At 45.3% G+C, this 14,760-nt stretch overlaps 1 long non-coding RNA gene across 1 annotated transcript; it reads right to left on the bottom strand.

Annotated features, from left to right (window-relative positions):
- Window positions 1-1,556: 1,556 nt before the first annotated feature.
- On the bottom strand, window positions 1,557-7,104 carry LOC142915842 (uncharacterized). Its single transcript, XR_012936129.1, has 3 exons — window positions 7,025-7,104; window positions 4,226-4,290; window positions 1,557-2,578 (listed from the first exon to the last, which is right to left on the bottom strand). It is a non-coding gene; the product is annotated as an uncharacterized LOC142915842 (long non-coding RNA).
- Between the last annotated feature and the right edge of the window lie 7,656 nt (window positions 7,105-14,760).

The raw sequence follows: 14,760 nt of genomic DNA, 5'->3' as shown, positions 1-14,760 counted from the left end.
TCGAAAAAAACTCGCGACGGCTTTGACGAATACATTATGTTAATGAGCCGCCAGTCCTGGGCGTAGCTTTGCCCAAATAAGGATTGGCACTGGAAGGAAATCGACAGTGACCCAAGCGGAGGTGACGTCATGTTCAATAGCGCGGTGGACGGGGGAGGGGTGAATACCTTGGTGACATGACGTCACTAGCGAGGGACATCTCCCCCTGGCGTTTCACGCCGATGAGGTGCTGCTGAGTAGTGACGTTACAGAGCGGGATTGGAAATTAAGTTGATTTAGATTCATTTTCCATTGCTCCCTCCCTTGAACTCAGCAACAACGTGGACATTGCATCCCACTGGGATTTTTAGCACACAGCGTTGGTGTACGGTGCTTTTTTCAGGAACATTTTGCTGTTTTTTTCATGGATTTTCTGTTTGCAGAGTCACACAAAGTAGTCACTTTAAGATGTGTTTCTTGTTCGTGTTTGTTGTGGTTGCACTTGATTCAAGAGCCGAATGGCTCACAGGGGTATACCAAAATATATAAACTGAAATTATTGTGTACACTCTGTGTGTGTGTACACTGTGTGTGTGTGCACTGTGTGTACACTGTGTGCGTGTACACTGTATACACTGTGTGTGTACACTGTATGTGTGTACACTGTGGGGGGCACAGTCATCTCAGTCGACCAATGGGCATCTTTTCATCAATTTATTATTTTCCAATTTTCTTGTTTTAGTTATTTTCTATTTACGTGACTTTACCGAAAGAACCAAGAATGTGGTAGCACATTCTCTATTTATTGCAGACGATCAAGGTTAAAATCCGACAGGCACACCTGGCTACCCCAGTAACATTCACCACAATATGCGCAGTCTGCTAAACGGCAGATGTAAAACATAACGTGTCATTCACAACGCACAGGTCATTGCATGCTGGTGTCACGGTCAAAATTGGGTTAATTCCAAACATTATCCAGAAACTCCACAACGGAGACACGCACCCCCTGTACCAACGACGGAGGCGCAGGGACAGACGCTCGATTACATTGGAATCGATCTGCAGACGGCCAGCAGCTCCGTGTCGCCTCATCTCGATCCCGCAATCCCAACCAGGTGAAAGTCCGCATCGAACCGAACCCCCGGCAAGGCCATCTAACTTAACGACGAGAGAACATTCACACGAAATGTCCTTCTCAACGAAGTCTTCCGGATGTAAAATGAAATAAGCTTTTAATGAAGAAATAACAATCATCTAATTCAAAACACAACACGATTCAAAGATGTTTCATTTTAAAACTTCAAAACGGAGCACGGGGCGCTTGCGTGAATGCGTCCTTCGTGTGCCGTAAATGTTGTGACTTTCCTGGCCGAAGGCCCTAAAATGCTTGGACCCTTATTGGTGCACAGCGTCTCAACTGCAACAGTGGGGCTTGCTTCAACCGATGGTTACGAACATCCAGACGTGAATCAGCAAGGTGCATTTCTAGTCCCAGTTAGACAAAATCTACGTCAACACGTAAGACAAAACTACAATTCGTGTTGTAGAGAATGTACCTCCTCCTATACGTGTAACTTTCAAATGGTATGCCTTGTAACTGATTAATGATCCGAGCGTGCTCCCTATTACGAAGACAATGAGTTGCTCCAGAGGCAGATGCTTCGTGAAACACAAAAGTACCCTTTGACCTGTATCACAAGAACAACGGGTCTCACCTGAGTTCTCTGTACAGGTTGCTTCCAAACACACACACACTTTGTCCTAACATCACTTATTCAATGTTTGACCCTCAGACAAAATGTTACATGCATACGCACAATCAGAAAAGTATTCATTCTAAATTATTGACAGGCATTTGAACAAAATTGAATTACTGCAGTGAAATAGACTGCATCAGGTTACATCGTATTAACAAGAAGCTGTTTTAAAAAAAAATATGCACCGTCTGCTGAACAGTGTATGTACAACGTACTATTGCCATTTGCACGCTGGCGTCTCGGTCAAAATTGATAACATTCTAAACATTACCTACAAAGTCACGTAGAAGGGAAATAATAAGATAATAAAATAATCAAATAAAATTCTCACGACGTTCGCAAGCAGCCGAAACGTCGTGAGAATTATATTATGTTTAATTTTTATTATCTTATTATTTCCCTTCTACGTGACTTTACCGAAAAAACCAAGAAGATGAATCCCTGCAGTCACGAAAGCTTTAAATCGAAAAATTACCTACAACCTATACAACTAAGATGCCACATCAACCAACGCCCCCTACTGACAGGCTCTTGTTCACATGCAGGCCGGTGCAGGGCCACCACCTTGTGCCACACAGGGGCAGCTGCTACTTGGGGATGCTCTTCGAGTGTCTGAAACGAGATACAAAACTCCGAGTTGCTGAGACAATCTAGAAGAAGATGAATCCCTGCAGTCACGAAAGCTTTAAATCGAAAAATTACCTACAACCTCCACAACTAAGATGCCACATCAACAAACGCCCCCTACTGACAGGCTCTTGTTCACATGCAGGCCGGTGCAGGGCCACCACCTTGTGCCACACAGGGGCAGCTGCTACTTGGGGATGCTCTTCGAGTGTCTGAAACGAGATACAAAACTCCGAGTTGCTGAGACAATCTAGATTTGAAGTTTGTGACTGCAGGGATCCATACTCCTTAGTTCTTTCGGTAAAGTCACGTAGGGGCGATTAAGCAGGCACCATATAAATGCAATTGATAAAATAGTGAATGCTTGGGAGCTTATTGGCTCTCGCTCCTGGTTAGAGATATCCCCAATCCACAGGTCCACAAAGACTGGCCGCTCTTACTCTGCAGGTTGAACCTAGGAATTGAGTGTTCAACTTCACATTCTTGTCATTAAAGGCCTGTGACAAAGGTGCATCTAGAGTAGCGACATCGTCTCTGGCTTACACATCTACCGGGTCTCCACTTGACTTTGTATTGTCTCGGAGGAAGTCCACCCACACCTCCACTTCCACAAACTGCTGGGAGTTTCCTCGCTCTGCCTCACAGTCAGAATTCTCCTCCTGCTTCACGTTGCCTCCATTAATGTGAAGGTCCCATTTTGGAGTTGAATCTTCATCTTCACATTTCACCTTCACTTATTCGCTCTTCACCATCACTTCTTCACATTTCACCTTCACTTCTTCACTCTTCACCATCACTTCTTCCCTCTTCACCATCACCTCTTCATATTTCAACACATTACATAAAATCCGTAATCTGGTTCCGTCTGTAAAAGATGTGATTCCAGACATACAATACCCTGGTGTCTACAAACTAAGTTGCCTCTGTGGTAGTAGTTACATTGGAGAAACCAAACGCCATATCTCGGACCGCATTCGTGAACATAAAGCAGACCTTAAACACGGTAGGACCAACACCTCGGCCGTAGCAGATCATTGTTATAATTCAGTAGGCTCACATGACATTGACTTCTCCAAGACGGAGGTTCTTTGTAAGCCATCTGGCTTCCATGAGAGATTCGTTCATGAGGCTATCCACATATACAAACACAGAGACAATTTCAACCGAGAAGATGGATTCTATCTTAGCAATCATTGGAAAGATTTGATAAATCATTTCAGTTCTTGATTGATTGTTCACGCTTACAGTGGCTTTCAGACAGCATACATAAAAACAAATTTCGTCTCCCCCCTCCTCTTTTCAAAAAATAGATGGACTAGTCCTGGGCAAACTGCCAATCGTTGCGCGTGACGCAAACGTTTTTTTTTAAAAATATATAAATAAATAAATATGCCGTTTTCAAAATACATTTATGCAAACCGACACACCTGATGATGACCGTTTGAGTTATGGTCGAAACGTCGTGAGAATTTTTTTATTGTTTTATATATATTTTGTTATTTTGTTGTTTCTCTTCAACGTGACTTTACCGAAAAAACTAAGAATATGAATTACTGCAGTCACGAAAGCTTTAAATCAAAATTTAAATCAAAACACGTATTCTTCTTTCTTTCGGTAAAGTTACGTAGATAGAAAATAACAATAACAGATAATACAATAACATTAAATAAAGTCCACTTGTATTGCTATCAAAACGTGAGTTTTTTGCTTTATTTACAATTTTTTAAATTATTTTTATTATCTGTTATTTTTATTTTATTTTCTATCTACGTGACTTTACCGAAAGAACCAAGAATATTAATTCCTGCAGTCACCAAAGTTTTAAGTCAAAACATTCACACACGTTGACAAAGCCTCACCTTGTGTTGTTGTGGGCAGGTCGCTTCTGATAACAAGAGCGGTATAGCAGCTCAAGCGGCTTGGCCTGGTGAAAAAAATAAAAACTGCGTGAATATTGACAATAAAACAAAGTTACAAAGTGGCGAGCCGGGTGAAGACAAATTAAACTTAATCAGAAAGGGTTTTATTCGCCATGTAAGTTCACACCGACACGGAATTTACTTTGGCAGGATGGTGCATACATTCAACATATAGGAATCTAAAATCTTAAATAAGTTTTAAACAAGTCTTACTATAATAAGGGTTAAAAGTCTAACACTAAGGGGCTGAAGTATATAAAATTAAATAAATCGAATATAAAATAGCTTTAAGATATAATTTAAAAATACAAATAGGGAAACATAGTTAATATCAGCAACGTGTCGTTATGTAGATCAAATGTTAAAAACAGTGTTAGCCCTTGGCCTTGTTTAACAGGCCAGCAGCAGATGGGAAGAAACTGTTTTTATGGCGTGAGGTTTTGGTCCTGATGGACCGAAGCCTTCTGCCGGAGGGGAGTAGCTGAAACAGAGAGTGTCCAGGGTGGGAGAAATCGGCCATAATCTTCCTCGCTCGCCTCATAGACCTTGTCGTGTGCAGGTCCTCGAGGGTCGGTAGATTGCAGGCAATTACCTTCTCAGCAGTGTGGATGATACGCTGCAGTCTGCTCTTGTCCTTGGCAGTGGCAGCAGCGTACCAGACGGTTATGGAGGAGGTGAGGATGGATTCAATGATCGCTGTATAGAATTGCACCATCATTGTCTTTGGCAGGTTGAATTTCTTCAGCTGCCGTAGAAAGTACATCCTCTGTTGAGCTTTCTTGGTGAGGGAGCTGATGTTCAATTCCCACTTGAGGTCCCGGGAGAGAATAGTGCCCAGGAAGCGGAAGGACTCTACAATTTTTACTGGGGAGTCTAACAGGGTGATGGGGGTGAGTGGTGCTGTATTCTTCCTGAAGTCCACAACCATCTCAACTGTCTTTAGAGCATTTAGCTCTAAGTTGTTCTGGCTACACCAGGTCACCAGATTGTCAGCTTCCCACCTATAGTCAGACTCATCCCCACCAGAGATCAGCCCAATGAGGGTGGTGTCATCCGCAAACTTCAATAGTTTGACGGACAGATGATTGGAGGTGCAGCTGTTGGTATACAGGGAGAAGAGCAGAGGGGAAAGGACGCAGCCCTGAGGAGTTCCGGTGCTGATGGACCTGGAGCCAGAGACTTGTGTTCCCAGCTTAACGCACTGCTTCCTGTCAGACAGGAAGTCTGTGATCCATTTACAGGTGGTGTATGGCACGTTCAGCTGGAAGAGCTTGTCCTGAAGCAGGGCAGGGATGATGGTGTTGAAGGCAGAGCTGAAGTCCACAAACAGGATCCTGGCGTAGGATGCTGGGGCGTCCAGATGCTGTAGGGTGAAGTGGAGGGCCATGTTAACTGCATCGTCCACAGACCTGTTGGCTCTGTAGGCAAACTGAAGGGGGTCCAGGAGAGGGTCTGTGATGGCTTTGAGGTGTGCCAGGACCAGGCGCTCAAAAGACTTCATTACCACAGATGTAAGGGCGACCGGTCTGTAATCATTTAGTCCTGTTGGCCTTAGCTTTTTGGGCACAGGGATGATGGTGGAGGACTTGAGACATGCTGGTACATGGCATGTCTCCAGGGAGGTGTTAAAGATGTTGGTGAACACCGGAGACAGCTGGTCAGCGCAGTGCCTGAGGGTGGCTGGAGAGACAGAGTCCGGCCCGGCTGCTTTGCGTGGATTCTGCCTCTTGAAAAGTCTATTAACTTCTCCCTCCTGAAAGGAGATAGTCGTCTCTGTAGTATTGGTGGGGGATGGGGCCTCTTGGGTTGGAAGGGGTGGTTCAGGACAGTCCAATTGTCTTTCAAATCTACAGTAGAACTCGTTCAGGTCGTTGGCTAGGCGGGAGTCGTTAGTGGTGTGGGGGGCTCTGGGTTTGTAGTTGGTGATCTGCCTGAGCCCTCTCCAGACAGAAGCAGCGTCGTTTGTAGAGAACTGGTGTTTTAGTCTCTCTGAGTACAGTCGTTTAGCCTCTCTCACCGCTTTGCTAAACCTGTTCTTCGACTCCTTGAATCTGTCTCTATCTCCACTCCTAAACGCTTCCTCCTTCTCCAACCTCAACCTTCTGAGCTTTGCTGAGAACCAGGGCTTATTGTTGTTAAAGTTCACCCTGGTACGTGTTGGGATACAGCAGTCCTCACAGAAGCTGATGTAGGACGTCACAGCCTCTGTGAGTTCATCCAGACTATTGGTAGCAGTCGTGAACATATCCCAGTCAGTACAGTCTAAGCACGCCCGCAAATCTTCCACAGCCTCACTGGTCCACTGTTTAGATGTCCTCACAGCAGGTTTACAGAGTTTTAGTTTCTGCCTGTATGCAGGAATCAGGTGGACCATGGCATGGTCAGAGTGTCCTAGTGCTGCTCGGGGGACGGCGTGGTAGGCTCTACTGACTGTAGTGTAACAGTGATCCAGAGTGTTCCCTTCTCTGGTTGGGCATTTAATGAATTGTATGTATTTGGGGAGTTCGTGGCTGAGATTACCTTTGTTAAAGTCACCAAGTACGATAACCAACGAAACGCAATCAGGCGAGGGCAGGAGGCAAGGCCCCGCGTGGCTAGGCCCCGCGTTGTAAAGTTCCAACCTGGACATCGATTCCCATGCTCGCTGCTACTCAACTGACATCCCTACGAGAGAGAGAGGCTCTACCTTGGTAAACAACAACAACCACCACCACCACCACAACGATGAGAATTTCTCACCTCGGATTTCAGTGCAAGCGCGCAAACGGCAACTTCCTGTTACCTCGCGACCGCAGGAAGTAGTATGACGTCACTGCCCTTCCACGAGCGGCTAACTGAATAAATTATGTTAATCAGGCCGGCCCATACGTCGCGGGATGGGGGCGTGGGCGCTGAACCCGTCGCAATAAACTCGCGACGGCTTTAACGGTCACATTATGTTAATGAGCCACCGGTCACTGGGCGTAGCTGTGCCCAAATAAGGATTGCCACTGGAACGATATCGGCGGTAACCCGAGCGGAGGTGAAGTCACGCTCAAGAGCGCGGTGGACGGGGGAGGGGTGAAAACCTTGGTGACATGACGTCACTAGCGAGGTACACCTTACCCTGGCGTTTCACGCCGATGAGGTAATTAAGAGTGGGGACGTAACAGAGTTGGAGTTTAAGTTGATTTAGATTCATTTTCCATTGCTCCCTCGGGTGTGTGAGCTCAGCAACAACGTGGACATTATTGTGTATACACTGTGTGTGTGTGTACACTGTGTGTGTGTGTACACTGTGTATGTATGTACACTATGTGTATACACTGTGTATACACTGTGTGTGTACACTGTGTGTGTACAATGTGTGTGTGCATTGTGTGTACACTGTGTATATACACTGTGTGTATACACTGTGTATGCTGTGTGTGTACACTGTGTTTACACAATGTGTGTGTATACTGTGTGTGTACACTGTGTGTGTACACTGTGCAGTGTGTACACTGTGTGTGTGTACATTGTGTGTGTACACTGTGTGTATACACTGTGTGTGTGCACTGTGTGTGTGCACTGTGTGTGTGTACATTGTGTGTGTACACTGTGTGTGTACACTGTGTGTGTGTACATTGTGTGTGTGTACACTGTTTGTGTCCGCATTGAACCGAACCCCCGGCAAGGCCATCTACTTAATGACAAGAGAAAATTCACACGAAATGTCCTTTTCAATGAAGTCTTCCAGATGTAAATTGATACAAGCTTTTAATGAGGAAATAAAATCATCTAATTCAAAACACAACACAATTCAAAGATGTTTCATTTTAAAACTTCAAAAACGGAGCATGGGGTAACTGCGTGAATGCGTCCTTCGTGTGCAAATGTTGTGACTTTCCTGGCCTGAAGGCCATCAATGTGTTGGACCCTTATTGGTGCACAGCGTCTCAACAACAGCAGTGGGGTTTGCTTCAACCGATGGTTACGAACATCCAGACGTGAATCAGCAAGGAGCATTTCTAGTCCTAGTTAGACAAAATCTACGTCAACACGTAAGACAAAACTACAATTCGTGTTGTAGAGAATGTACCTCCTCCTATACGTGTAACTTTTAAGTGGTATGCCTTGTAATTGATAAATGATCCGAGCATGCTCCCTATTTCAAAGACGATGAGTTTCTCCAGATGCTTCGTGGAACACAAAAGTACCCTTTGACCAGTATCACAAGAACAACGGGTCTCACCTGAGTTCTCTGTACAGGTTACTTTCAAACAAACACACACACACACTTTGTCCTAACATCACTTAATCAATGTTTGACCCTTATAGATCAAATGTTACAAGTATGCACAAAACCAGACAAGTATACATTCTAAATTATTGACAGGCATATTAACAAAATTGGATTACTGCAGTGAAATATACTGCATCACGTTACATCGTATTAACAAGAAGCTTTTTAAAAAAGTTGCACAGTCTGCTTCACCATGTATGTAAAACATACTATTGTGTCATTCAAAACGAGTAGGCCATTGCATGCTGGCGTCTGAGTGAAAATGTAGCAAATTCTAAACATTACCTACAAACTACACAACTGAGATGACACATCAATCATCGCCCCCTACTGACAGGCTCTTGTCCACATGCAGGCCCACCTTGTGCCACACAGGGGCAGCTGCTACTTGGGGATGCTCTTTGAGTGTTTCAGGCGAGGTACGACACAAAACTCCGAGTTGCCGAGGCGGTTGAGGAAGCACCGTGTAAAAGCAATTATTATGACATAGTGAATGCTTGGGAGCTTATTGGCTCTTGCTCCTGGTTAGAGATCTACCCAACCCACGGGCCCACAAAGTGTTCAAATTCACATTCTTGTCATTAAAGGCCTGTGACAAAGGTGCATCTATTGTAGCGACATCGTCTCTGGCTTACACATCTACCGGGTCTCCACTTGACTTTGGATTGTCTCGGAGGAAGTCCACCTACACCTCCACTTCCACAAACTGCTGGGAGTTGCCTCGCTCTGCCTCACAGTCAGAATTCTCCTCCTGCTTCACGTTGCCTCCATCGATGTGAAGGTCCCATTTTGGAGTTGAATCTTCATCTTCACATTTCACCTTCACTTCTTCCATCTTTACCATCACTTCTTCCCTCTTCACCATCACCTCTTCATATTTCACCTCGATACCTTTAAAAGTGTCCAAGCTGGGATTTTCGTCCGGTTCTTGTTTCATGAGGGATGGGCTTATTGTGGCACTTTGACTTTCACAAGCTGATTTCAGATTCCACTCCTTGCAGACCTTCTGATGCTTCTGTGTTCTCTGGTGTACTTGAAGATTTTATGAATGTGCAAACGCCTTCCCGCAGAGTGCACCTGAAGGGTTTCTCTCCCGTGTGTGTTCTCTGGTGTACTTTAAGATGTGATGACTGTGCAAACATCATCCCACACAGAGTGTACCTCAAGGGTTTCTCTCCTGTCTGTGTTCTCTGGTGTACTTGAAGATTTGATGAATGTGCAAATGCCTTCACACACACAGTGCACTTGAAGGGTTTCTCTCCCGTGTGTGTTCTCTGGTGTTTTTTAAGAGCAGATGACTGTGAAAATGTCTTCCCACAAACACTGCACTTGAAGGGTTTCTCTCCCGTGTGTGTTCTCTGGTGTTTTTTAAGAGTAGATGAATCTAAAAATGTCTTCCCACACACACTGCACCTGAAGGGTTTCTCTCCCGTGTGTGTTCTCTGGTGTTTTTTAAGAGCAGATGAATCAGAAAATGTCTTCCCACACACACTGCACAAGAAGGGTTTCTCTCCCGTGTGTGTTCTCTGGTGTTTTTTAAGAGCAGATGACCGTGAAAATGCCTTCACACACACACTGCACTTGAAGGGTTTCTCTCCTGTGTGTGTTCTCTGGTGTTTTTTAAGAGTAGATGAATCTGAAAATGTCCTCCCACACACACTGCACTTGAAGGGTTTCTCTCCCGTGTGTGTTCTCTGGTGTCTTTGAAGATGAGATGAATCTGAAAATGCCTTCCCACACACACTGCACTTGAAGGGTTTCTCTCCCGTGTGTGTTCTCTGGTGTGTTTTAAGAGCAAATGAATCTGAAAATGCCTTCCCCCACACACTGTACTTGAAGGGTTTCTCTCCCGTGTGTGTTCTCTGGTGAATTTTAAGAGCAGATGACTGTGAAAATGCCTTCCCACACACAGTGCACTTGAAGGGTTTCTCTCCTGTGTGTGTTCTCTGGTGTTTTTTAACAGTCGATGAATCTGAAAATGCCTTGTCACACACAGTGCACTTGAAGGGTTTCTCTCCTGTGCGAGTTCTCTGGTGCTGTGTCAAATTTCCAGTCCGATCCGTGCCGTATGCACGCTGGTCGCATTGTTGACTTGTCGTACCCAGCTGCTGTGCTGACTGCCTTTGCTCCATCAGACCAGCGTCAGCTGCAGACAGAAAATAAGAATATCCACACCATCGACACGTCAGTATCGAGCCATGGAGGAATTAATATATAGTCACACGTGACTTACACGTCTATATTCATTCATGTATTCATGACTAGCTGTACAACCCGGCTTCGCCCGGGACTTGGATCTACCACGTCCGGCCGCCTTTGTCTCCCCAGTGGCGATGTTCACACCACAACAGTTACTCGTTTGAGGCTGAGTCGACCTAGGGGAGGCCCAGAAGCGGTTCAAATAATCATCACCGGTGGTGGCCGTGAGCGGGAATCGAACTCGGGTCGCCGGGTTCGTTGCGCAGCGTAGCGCTAACCGCTACACTACAATGCGTTACGCTTACACACACACACACAGATACACACAGACACACACACACAGACACACACAGACACACACACACAGACACACACAACAACAACAACCGCCATTCGCCACTAAGTGGCGGTTACGTCACCACGACGCTTGTGCCAGGCTATGTGCACCCTGAGGCCACAGACACACACACACAGATACACACACACAGACACAAACACACACACAGACACACACACAGACACATACACACAGACACACACACACAGACACACAGACAACGCTAACCGCTACACTACAATGCGTTACTCTTCCACATGCGAGGGTCACGTGACAGATTTGACGTCACAGCTCACTTGCCGTCCAAAAAATCTATACATTATTGAGCTCCCCTCCCCCCCTAAAAAAACACAAAAGTGTATTTGTATAATGTTTGCACGGTGTACAGTCTGGAAAGTACCCACATGGCAAATTTCCAGTTTGTTGCATGTTGGGAAGTACGCTAAACATTTTGAACAGACACACAATCACAACTTTGCCTTTTTTATATATATTTGGAGATGCAGTGAAAAACTTTCCCAAATTCATCACGCGGTTTCAGTTTTTTGATTTTCAGTTTGATTTATTTTGGTTATAGTCCCGTGAGCCATTCGGCTCTTGAATCGGGTGCAACCACAACAAGCGACAAAACAAAAACACGACCAAGAAAAACATCTTACAGTGACTATGTGTGACTGTGCAAACAGCACCGTCATGGCACGCAATGAGAGGGCAAATGTCATAAATATTCCTGTAAGCCCTCGCATCTTCAACATTAATGTTGCCATAGAAACGTTGTGGAGTTTTTTGCTTCATTGTAAAAAAGAAAAATTATTATCTGTTATTTTTATTTTATTTTCTATCTACGTGACTTTACCGAAAGAACCAAGAATATTAATTCCTGCAGTCACCAAAGTTTTAAGTCAAAACATTCACACACGTTGACAAAGCCTCACCTTGTGTTGTTGTGGGCAGGTCGCTTCTGATAACAAGAGCGGTATAGCAGCTCAAGCGGGCTTGGCCTGGTGAAAAAAATAAAAACTGCGTGAATATTTACAATAAAACAAAGTTACAAAGTGGCGAGCCGGGTGAAGACAAATTAAACTTAAGCGAGATAATTAAAGTGAACGCAATCAGGCGAGGGCAGGAGGCAAGGCCCCGCGTGATAGGCCCCGCGTTGTAAAGTTCCAACCTGGACATCGATTCCCATGCTCGCTGCTACTCAACTGACATCCCTACGAGAGAGAGCGAGGCTCTACCTTGGTAAACAACAAGAACAACCACCACAACCACCACCACAACGACCACCATCACAACAACCACAATCGCAATGAGAAGTTCTCACCTCGGATTTCAGTGCAGTTACATCGTGACGTCACGCGGCAGCAGGTGACATGACGTCACATCCGGGGAACGATACATGCTCCTCCAACAATGAGCGGCTCCGTAACTAAATAGAGAATAAATAAATTATGTTAATGGTACTCGTCCCATGTGTCGTGGGCAATGAACTCGTCGGCTTTAACGAATAAATTATGTTAATGAGTTGCCGTCACTGGGCGTAGCTTTGCCCAAATAAGGATTGGCACTGGAACGCAATCGGCAGTGACACAAGCGGAGGTGACGTCACGCTCAAGAGCGCGGTGTATTACCTTGGTGACATGACGTCCCGAGCAAGGTACACCTCCCCCTGGCGTTTCACGCCGATGAAGTAATGCTGAGTGGTGACGTCACAGAGCGGGATTGGAGTTTAAGTTGATTTAGATTCATTTTCATTTCTCCCTCCCTTGGGTGCGTGGGCGCAGCTACAACAACAACGTGGACATTATTGTGTGTACACTGTGTGTGTGTACACTATGTGTGTGTACAATGTGTGTGTGTACACTGTGTGTGTGTGTGTACACTGTGTGTGTATACTGTGTGTATATACTGTGTGTGTGTACACTGTGTGAGCACAGTGTGCACACTGTGTGTGTACACTGTGGGTGTACACTGTGTGTGTGTACACAATGCGTGTGTGTACACTGTGTGTGTACACTCTGTGTGTGTACACTGTGTGTTTACACTGTGTGTTTACTCTGTGTGTTTACACTGTGTGTGTACACTCTGTGTTTACACTGTGTGTGTGTGTACACTCTGTCTGTGTTTATACTGTGTGTGTTTACACTGTGTGTGTGTACACTGTGTGTGTACACTCTTTACACTGTGTGTGTGTACACTGTCTGTGTACAGTGTGTGTGTGTGTGTACACTGTGTGTGTGTACACTGTGTGTGTACACTCTGTGTGTGTACAATCTGTGTGTGTGTACACTGTGTGTGTGTACACTGTGTCTGTGTACACTGTGTGTGTACACTGTGTGTGTGTACACTGTGTGTGTGTACACTGTGTGTATGTGTGTACATTGTGTGTATGTGTACACTGTGTGTGTACACTGTGTGTGTACAATCTGTGTGTGTGTTTACACTGTGTGTGTGTACAATGTGTGTGTGTACACTGTGTGTGTTTACACTGTGTCTGTGTGTACACACACAGACACAACCTCTACCGTCAGCAGTGGATGGGTGTAGCGAGGTGCAATGCCGCCCCCCCCCCCCCACTATCTCTGTGATTAAAACACACAAACACCACTAGCCTATAATAATAAAGTGACCAAAAAGGACAAAGAGTACGTTTGACCTGTCAACTGATATAAATTCCACATTTATATGGCGTAGCCCAGTCTCTCCATTGGATGACTCCTTTTAACCTCACACAGAGGAGTACTGAATTTATTGAGCTCTGATGCCCAAACTGTATTTTGAAATTGCAACCTTTAAAACTGCGAGACAAACGTTTTAGCGACATCACTTTCCAGCCAGAAATCTCTGCCCAAGGTGGAGCACTCTACCAATGAATCCAGTCATCTGAAATTAACGTGATTGTAACATGCATTCGGAATTCCTTTGGTCGCCCAAATCAGCCTCCGCACCTTGGCATGGATAGCGAGTCCTGCACTCACGTCAGAAGCAATAACGTCCAGCTATTTTATTTCAGCATGGCAGATTTTAAGCCATGTTGACTTGGAATAAACCTCCCCAGGTACTTGGTCCGATTGAAACTGTAAAAATAAAATTGTACCCTTAGGGGTTAGCCTGAATTGAACCCATGAGATCGGATCCAAGCATAATGCATCAAAGCAGCACTCCCATCTCACTGGGTTTGTACAAAATATCTGTGGTAGAGTGGATTATTTGTAAATTTTGATTGAAAATCCGAAGTGTCTTCAGTTATAAGACTCCGTCATTCTTCAAGCTGCATACCAATGTTGAACAAACATTTACATTGCTTAAGGACATTTGCAGATGATACATTATTAATGTTTGAGACAGAGGGACATGCCAATGCACGTGAATGTTTTTCAATAAAACATATCAAAACTATACAGTTGCAATGATATTAAAATTGAATCCAAGCAACATTACCATTTTCCCTGCTCCTTGAGTTTGTGCTCAATACTTTAACGTGTACAGGGCCATGGCGGTGTGGGGGCCGACGTCCACCCCACCGCCCTCGCTAGGCAGGTGGGGCGCGACGTCCGCCCCTGCCGCCGCCTCCTCCACCGCGTCGGTCGGCTCCCGCCGGGCCCCCGCCGACCGAGCGATCGGGGCCCCCCGCGCTAGCGCCCTCTCCGAGGGACAGACTCGTGCTGCTGGCTC

The sequence above is a fragment of the Petromyzon marinus genome, unplaced genomic scaffold (assembly GCF_048934315.1).
Source record: "Petromyzon marinus isolate PM22_M1 ecotype Great Lakes invasive population unplaced genomic scaffold, UKy_Petmar_22M1.pri1.0 PM_G_Scaffold_36, whole genome shotgun sequence".
In the NCBI taxonomy this organism is placed as follows: Eukaryota; Metazoa; Chordata; class Hyperoartia; order Petromyzontiformes; family Petromyzontidae; genus Petromyzon; species Petromyzon marinus.
This window is presented reverse-complemented; position numbering and strand designations above follow the sequence as displayed.